The sequence below is a fragment of the Microtus ochrogaster genome, chromosome 22, assembly GCF_000317375.1.
Source record: "Microtus ochrogaster isolate Prairie Vole_2 chromosome 22, MicOch1.0, whole genome shotgun sequence".
NCBI classification, from domain to species: Eukaryota; Metazoa; Chordata; class Mammalia; order Rodentia; family Cricetidae; genus Microtus; species Microtus ochrogaster.
Window position 1 is genome coordinate 22,858,034 of NC_022023.1, and position 9,175 is coordinate 22,867,208.

The 9,175-nt window shown below is 40.2% G+C and overlaps 1 long non-coding RNA gene across 1 annotated transcript; it reads right to left on the bottom strand.

Annotated features, from left to right (window-relative positions):
• Positions 1–477: 477 nt before the first annotated feature.
• Positions 478–4,169, bottom strand: LOC113457319. Its single transcript, XR_003377916.1, has 3 exons — positions 4,087–4,169; positions 2,272–2,374; positions 478–532 (listed from the first exon to the last, which is right to left on the bottom strand). It is a non-coding gene; the product is annotated as an uncharacterized LOC113457319 (long non-coding RNA).
• Positions 4,170–9,175: the final 5,006 nt, after the last annotated feature.

A 9,175-nucleotide genomic window follows, 5' to 3' on the forward strand; every position in this document is an offset into this window, starting at 1 on the left:
TTCCCATATGATTCCCAGGGACTCAATTAGAGCTGTGCTGACTAGGAAAAAAAAAATGTCCGTGTGGGTGAGATGAGAAGACACTTCACTCAGAGATGGGACACCCAGCAGACAAGGGTCCAGCTAAGACAGCTAAAAAAAAATCAGGGGTCACAGATAGCTTCCCAGCAACTGTGCGTGTGCCTCTGCAATCACCACAGTACAACCAATCTAATGACTGTTGAAGCAATGTCTGCAGCTGTAGGCTCATGAGGTGGCTTAAAATTGCCAAGTCGTCTTGTCTGAAGTGGATATTTGCAACCAATTTAAACAACAAGGTTCTCTAAGTGAGCTTACAAAATTCCCTTTAAAAATGTTGGTTTCTACTCTTTGGTCAGTGATGGAAGGGAAGATATTCTATAGACAGATGTACAAATGTGTGTCCCTATATTAACTCCCTGATCAAAAACCCTTAAATTGCACGGTACTCACGGCACCTAGTGAAGGTCCTGCCAATTGCTTCTTATTTAATGTTCCTTGCTTCGGTTGCATCCTACAAAGTGAAGAAATATAAGGGTAAACATTTGTAAAGAATATTCCCCAGCCATTTGTCAGCATGCACATGTACCAAAACCCAGAATGAAGAAGGGAGGTGAGCACACCATCTCACCTCTAGCTGAGGAGTTGTTGGCAACTGAAAGCTAGGAAAGGGAGAACGGGTTTTCTTTAAAGGTGTGCTTTCTAGTAGGGCAATGATGCTCCTGTGGATGGACATATGTGGAAGAATATATAGGCAGAAAAAATTGAACTCAGTGTTGGAATTTTGTGTGTGTGTGTGTGTGTGTGTGTGTGTTTTGCAATGTGGGTTTGGAAGCAGAAGTGGATCTTAGAGGAAGTGAAACACAAATCTATTCAAAATCCATTGAATGAAATCCTCAAAACATGTTTGAACAAAAACATTCTAAAAAGCAGAAAAATCAAGCTTTCGATCAAAAAGTAGAAGGGACTACTGTCTTGGCCTAATGCTAGATTATCTCATCCCCTTGCTCCATGTCTACCCTTGCCTCTTTCCAACTACTGCAATATCCAAGCCAACAGAAACTTGAGTTTCAGCACCCACTAACCACCATCACCCATATTATAACTGGTCAGAACCCTTGCCCATTGCTTTTACACATTAGGATTAGCTGTTATTACAACTGTAGTGATTAGAATATACTCATGCTTAGCAGTAATAAACTTTATCTACTATTCCTTTTCCATGCTTTCATGTTACATATATTGATGGTTTAGTTTGCTAATATGGTCATTTATTGCTTAATTACAGAACATGTCCTTAAAAGTGTGTTGTTAGCCAGGTGGTGATGGCACATGCCTTTAACCCCAATACTCAGGAGGCAGAGGCAGGCTGCTATCTTGTGAGTTCAAGACCAGCCTGGTTTACAAAGTGAGTTCCAGGACAACCAGGACTGGTCCACAGAGAAACCCTGTCTTGAAAAAAAAATTAAAAAATGTGTGTTGTCAGTAGAGAAGTTGAACTGGTGCCTAACTAGAAGCTTCCTCCCTACCGACTAACATTCATAGTACTAAAAGGTAATCAGTATGATACCAGAGGAGAAAGATAATCACCACTATCTCACAGTTACAAATCCTGCAACCTATAACAGTGGCCTGCCAGCAACATAAACTGGTGCAATAGTGGCACGAATGTTATAGAGGTAACCAACCACTTTCTGACTAGATTTAAGACCCACCCCATGATGTGGAACCCATCCCTGACACTGCTTGGGTGGCCAAGAACCTGAGACTATATAGCTCATGGGCCTAGAGGAAAACCCAATACTATTATTCTGCTAAAGAACATAGCAATTAAATAGCTCCTAATGACATTTTTCTATACCTGTAGATCAATGCCTTACTCAGCCCACATAAGAGAAGCTTCTTCTTGCAGAAGCTTCCTGAGGATTAACACAGAGACCTACAACTGAGCAATACTGAGAGAGTGTGAGACATTGGAGTACTCAGTCCTACATGGGATGTCTTCATCAAACTCCTCCACTTGAGGCTCAGAGATCTAAGAGACAATGGAAAGATTATAAGAGCCAGAGGTAGTAGAAGACTCCAAGGAGACACTGTTTCTTCTAGATACAACAGGAATGATTCACATAGGAGCTCAGATACTGGGGCATACACATAAGGCATGATCAGGTTCAAACTACCTGTTAACTTGTACAAACGCTTTATGAGCCCAAGGTGAGATCCTAAATGTTCTGGGTAGAAATGTGTACTCACATGTTTATATGTGTTGTCTTGTGTGCAGTCTGCACGATTGATCATCGGGCTCAAATTCACCACATCTTCCTTCATCTGTCCTTAATTCTTAGTTTTCTTAGTTCTGAAAAATGATCGACAAAACAATCCCAACCTAACTATTGTCTGTTATCACAGTTCTTGCAATTCAATTTTTCATATTGGGCTGCTATATTGTTCAGTATTCTTCCTTAATGAGCTATGACACTTTCCATTACACAGCATCTTTTGTGGACATTTTGAAAGAATTCAAATCTATGTCGAGATTCTTTCGAATGTGAATTTTTTTTTTTTTGCTTTGCTTTTTGATCTCATATGCAATCATCTGGGCTACCTCTGTCCAACCTTTCTTCATAGGATTTTACCTGTTGTAGCTAGGAATCTAATGCATATGATAAATTCTGTTTTCAGTCTGATGTGATATTTCATAGAGAGTTATATCCATTCACATTATATATAATGACTGGTCTATTCCATTTCTCCAACCTATATTTTATTTCTTTTCCTTTTATATTTTTCTATTGTTGTTTCCTATGGGTTATTTGTTTTGTTATTGACTCAAGTTCCTTTCCATTCTTTCATTCTTTTATTTATTCTCCTGGCAATTTGACTTGCATTTTTTGAATGTTCTCTCTCCATTAGCTATTAAGGTTAATTTTCACTCCCATTATCAGAATCATGAATAAGGAATGACTTTTCTTTCACAATTCCTGCTTCCAGGTTGCTCTCATTCCCTGCATATCTCAGAGCTTTTAATTCTAACAAAGCATCCTTATGTCCAGTTACCTACACTTGCTCTAGTACTATAAACACTAATTGTGGTCCATGGTTTCCACTCCTGTCAATCACAAGATCTTCATTTATTTAGATACCATGAGGATGTCTTACAGTGTTTGTAGTAGAATGATGGCTCAAGAAGCAATACCATTAATGCTTATCTTCCCCAAATATCTTTCCTTTGAACTAAATAATAAAAATTAAATTTAAAAATTTTAAATACATAAATAAAATTTTACCGTTTATGTGTTTCTTTGTAGTCAAAACTTTTGTCGTAAGGTTTTTTTTTTTTTTATTTCAGTGTCTTTGGCTTTCAGTGTGCGTTATTTTACTGCCTTTCAGGTTACAAAGTTCTAGACAAGCATAATGCCTACGTTACATCCCACCGTACTTCCCCAGTCCTGTGTCTCTATCAGAAAACACCACAGGTTTGGGAATCTTCAGGGGAAGGTTTGAGCTTTGTTTTGGTTTCGCGATTCAGAACCACAAGTCGGGTTTCCTTATCCCGAGAGGGGAATTTGCCAGCAGGGGTTGCAGAGTGGTTCTCTTGGGAATGGAGCATGGAAGGGATGAACAAGCAAGGTCACTCAGAGGGAAGTGCAGGGCTGATGGGCAGCATTCCCAGGTGCCACCGCTGGCCTTGTGGGCGCTGGGTTTGAAACATGGGACAGGAAGGCTAGTTCTTGTCACCCCCTCATCAGGGAGTGTTGTTGAATATGGACTGCAGTGGTAAGAGAGTACAGTAATGGGAGGAAGAGACCTGGCAGGAAATCCAGTGTCATCTCTGCCGAGGGTCCAAGAACTTTCTGAGTGTGTCTGTTTCTGTGTTTTGATTAGATTTGCCAATTTGTTCACTTTGCCTTAATCTTGTCTCTGACTCAACTCTTGTTTCCAAAAAGTTAACATCCCTTAGTTCAGAGATCTGGGCTTCCACTTAGGCTTTGGTGACTGCTTCTGCTGCTTCTCCTCTTTTCCTCTGAGCCTCTTGTGGGCTTGGTAAATTTCCTCCCAACCACTCACCTTCTGCTCCTGGGTCCTGGTTGTCGCGGTATGACATATTTCCATTTATTTCTTCTTCTGGATCTCCAAACCATTTGCCGGCATGAATTACATCTTTTCTTCTGATTCACCTGATGAATATATTGATTTAGAAATTGTGATTTAAGGACCCAAAGATATTCATGATGTTTTAATGGTACAACATTGAGAACACCTATTATCTTTTCCTTCACCTCTCCATCTCTTCTGTGTGCTCTACCTCAATGACAAGCCAGTTGTCATTGCCTTTGGTGACAGATCACATTAAAGAGGTTGTGATGCAGACACTGAGAGAAACAATTAATAAATGGAACCTCCTGAAACGGAAAAGCTTCTGTAAAACAAAGGACAGGGTCAACAAGACAAAACAACAGCCTACAGAATAGGAAAATATCTTCACCAACCCCATATCAGACAGATGTCTGATCTCCAAGATATATAAAGAACTCAAGAAATTGGTCATCAAAAGAACAAATAACACATTTAAAAAAATGCTGTACAGACCTAACAGAGGACTCTCAACAGAGGAATTTTAGAATGGCTGAAAGAGACTTAAGGAAATGTTCAACATCCTTAGTCATCAGAGAAATGCAAATCAAAACAACTTTGAGATTCCATCTTACACCTCTAAGAATGGCCAAGATCAAAAACACTGATGACAACTTGTGCTGGAGAGGATGTGGGATAAAGGGAACACTCCTGCATTGCTGGTGTGAGTGCAAACTAATACAGCCCCTTTGGATATCAGTATGGCAATTTCTCAGAAAATTAGGAAACAAGCTTCCTCTCCTAAAATATATCGTTTCGTATGTTTGGCATCTTTTCATCTTCTCATCTATTTTTGGTATCTCAAAGATATAAAGAACTCACAGCACAGCAGAAGAAAGGAAAGAGGGAAAAGGAAGGAGCCCGGAAAAATGTCAAGGAAGTAAGAATCACTTCTGAATCTTAACCCCTTTGTATGTATCTATCTATCTATCTATCTATCTATCTATCTATCTATCTATCTATCTATCTATCTATCTATGTTTCAAGACAGGGCTTCTCTGTGTAACAGCCTTGGATGTCCTAGAACTCGCTCTGTAGACCAGGCTGGCCTCAAACTCTCAGAGATCCTCCTGCCTTTGATTCCCAACTGCTGAAATTAACATTATACACCACCACTGCCCAGCTAAAATTTATTTTAAATCCTTCCACAGTAATTCCATTTCTACTGGCTCGGTTTTTAAGTGTTCTTCCTTTGCTAAGAAGCGTTACACCCAACCTCTTTGGAAATTAACTTCCCCATCCAGTCAGAGCAGAGAGGGCTAAAGAGGTGACTTCCATGTATTGGGGGCAGTAATGGTCAGACGGTGACACAGCCTCAATCTAGTTCTCTAGTGTCCTTGATCAGAACTCTTCTGCTCTGAGGGGCATTTGCCAACTCTAGGACACTCTTTTGCAGGTACAATCCTGACAGGGCTCCATCCCTTTCCATCTTGACAACAGCTTCTCAGAGGGAGTGTGAGCCCCAGATAACCAAGCTCTAACCTCAGTTCTGCCTATGACAAACGGTGGGGCCTCAAGCATGCTCTAGGGCTATTATTATTAGATTTGGTTACTTTTATTATTAATTGCTATTTTATTTTTAGAAAGAGGATTTTTATTAAGAAACATTTATCTAACACATTTGTATAGCCATAAGAGGTAGGTCAGGTGGAGCATAGTTAAGACCAAATGGTTAATACAGGAGGGTTCTTACAAACTCCTTCTTGCCCTATCATTAATGCTATGCATCTGTGGTCTGGAGTTAAGCATTATTCTTGCGAATGCCATGTGTTATGTGCTATTACCATCCTCTTCATCCTCAGCTTCATCTTTATGTGTTCCCTTGTATTGTGGCACTCTGTGACGTTTTCTCTCTGTTTGTTCCATCAGGTAACATTCTTCCATTTCTCAGGCACAGCCGTCTTGGCCCATCTAACATGTTTGCCCTTCCCAGTACCTCTCTTCACCCTCTTCCTGTTCTCTGTCACTGTGTCATTGTCTCTTCCAGCCAATTTACTGGGTACCAACCCTCCTCAGGCACACAATGTTCCAAGACCATTGCCAGACACTCCCGCCTTCACATCACCTCAGGCCTTGGAGATCAGGACCAGGCCCAACCAAATGGTTGACCTTAAAATATCTGTCCACTCATCTCCAAAGCCAACATTTATTTCTTATACCAAACCTTGTAAAATATTCACCTCACCATTCAAAAAAATCTTTTATCCATCTCTCATAAACACTGAGCTGACTTGTTTGCAAAGGCCTATCGCCCAACATTTAAAATATTTATATAGCTTATGTATTAATATGTTATGCTCAGCTATAAACATGCTGGATTTAAAATCAAAATACAGTGTGCGAGCTTGCTTTTAGCATGCCACAAGTCTTCTTGGCACATAGCAGCTTTGTGCTCAATCACATAAATCTAAATAGGTCTGGCAATAAAGATATGTTGAATGATATGGGAAGTGAAAAATGCTGGTTACTGGGCTTGGGTAGATGTCATTCTTATGTTCTTGTAACTCGAGAGTGAGGTACAGGGCAAGAATTGTCATTGCAATGCCAGGTTCAGCCCATACTAGCAAAGCTCTACCTTGTATAGCATGATGGAAGTTTTGCCTGCAAGGCAATTATTGCAATATCACAGGGAGAATGTCTACAAAGAACTGGGACCATCTTAGTGGCACTTTGATGGTTAAACCATCGTTCTGGGAACAGTCTGGAGCATATATCTAGTAAAGAAATGATGGTCGGTACTGTCCAGCTTCCCTCCCTGAAATTACTAGGAAATAGGCTGTCAACATAGGGATGGAGGAAGGAAAGCAGAGCCAGTCGGTAGTAAGCACTTAGCATTGCAGAGCGTAGGAATGGCTGTGATGAAGAGGAAAGAGGGCAGGAATCAGCTTGGCTAACTTTAGGTCCTTGCCTTGATGACTGGATCGACAGCGGCACACTTTCCTAAAGCACGAAGTCCAAGAGATATAGGTGGGGGAGGAGGTCATGTGTGACCCCTGTACAGCCATTCAGTTTTATATTTTGTTAAGGTTTGTGCTATGTATAAGATGCCTAGGAGGAGGCTTTCCTTATTTGACTGCAAGAATCAAGCCGCCAGAGACCTAGGCAGTTTTTAGTGTCCTAACCAATGATAAATACTCTGGATTCTGGATGAAGGCGTGTTTAGATGAGTTTATTGGTCTAAGTGAGGACTGCGTTCTAGACAGCTATGTAATGCCCTTTAGGTTTTAGCGCTCAGAACGTCTTGGATATCCTTCAGTATTCTCATGACCATGTTATGTCTATAAATGTGAATATTCTATTTCACAACCAAATAGGTACAATTATAACCATCTCATTAAGATCCTAGTGCTATTATTGGTGTTTGTTAGCAAATACAAGTCAGGTAGGCTGACCCGCGGAAGAGTGAAAACTGCCAGAATAAATCTTCAAAGCGGTGGAACTGAGGAGAACGAATACATTCACAACACGGGAGGGAATTTCTCTCATAGGTCATTAGATATGCGGCTTTTAAGATACCGTTGAATTGCTTAGGATGTTAGAGTTCATCATTTGGGGAAGAATTTAAACTGTATCTCTATATGCATACACACAGAGAAGCATATTATATATATTATATATGATACATATACCATATAAAGTATATAACATATAACACACATATTTGTATATATGTGTGTTATGTGTATGTGTGCGCATATATATATATATATATATATATTACTCTCCAAAGAGGATTATAGCATAAGAATGAGAGGCAATGAGAAGAAAAAAAACTCTAATAAATTGTTCTGCTACTTAGAGAAGTTGGAAGAAAATCGTGCTTACCCCAAAAGCAAGAGTTACCTGCCTGTCCCTTTAAGCAGTCTCGTGTATAAATCAAATACAGATGGCCGTAACATTTCTAACCTTCCTGTCAATTACTCTCGATGAAACATGCATTAATTATTGAAATGCTCTCACAGTATACAAGGTTTTAGTGGTCACGTTGCCACAGATAATTTCAACTTTCTGATTAGAAGCTGGCCTAAGCAATTCCGTTTATGAGAATTCATTTCTTGACTGTAATAAAAACTACAAATTCAGTAGTATGTTTTTCTTTTTCTACTTAACAAAGCAAGCTACACAGGTCTTGGCCTCTATTCTTGGAAGTCAGTACCACATTAGCATGGCATCCAAAGCATAAACTCTGGCTAAGCCCAACACGGGGTAGGAGAGATGACTCAGGTTGTAAACATGTTTGCCAGCAAGCCCGAAGACCTGAGTTCAATCCCCAGGACTCAGATGGTAGAAGGAGAAAACAGCTCCTGCAAGTTGTCATCCAGCCACTATAACCTTACTACGGTACATGTGTGCGCTCTCTCTCTCTCTCTCTCTCTCTCTCTCTCTCTCTCTCTCTCTCTCTCTCTCTTACACACACACACACACACACACATACACACTCCCTTACACACACACACTGTCTCACAACACTCTCTCATACACACTCACACTCTCTCACACATATACACTTTCACACACACACACACAAATGAAAACAATCACAGTAAACTGTGGATTACTGGCATCCTTTGCTAGTAGAAACAAAGGTGAAGGTAATATTGGGAACAGTCTTCTGTTCAATAGATGAGGGATATCCAGACACTATCTTGTTTTGCAAACAATTAAAAAGATGCTAGACCTGGCTGATGCTTCAGATGGTTGCATCTGCTCCAGTTCAAGCCCATAAGTACTTGATGAATGACAGCCGACAGAACTGAGCTATTTAAGCACACCGCTAGTTTTTTGTTGTTGTTAATGGTTGGAGTTGTTTTCCTGGCAGGGTCCATTAACTATTAATGTTAAAGAACAATGGGAACTTCCCAGTGAAACCATACCTTCCACAAGATGCAGAGAAACCGTGTACAGGCATCAGAGAAAGGCTCGAGCATTTTAGTCATTCTGAAGGGGAGCTGTTCACTTAAACACAAAACTAGTACCTACTAAGTGCCAGGAGCTGTCTTAAGCTTCTGTAGTACTTTCTGTA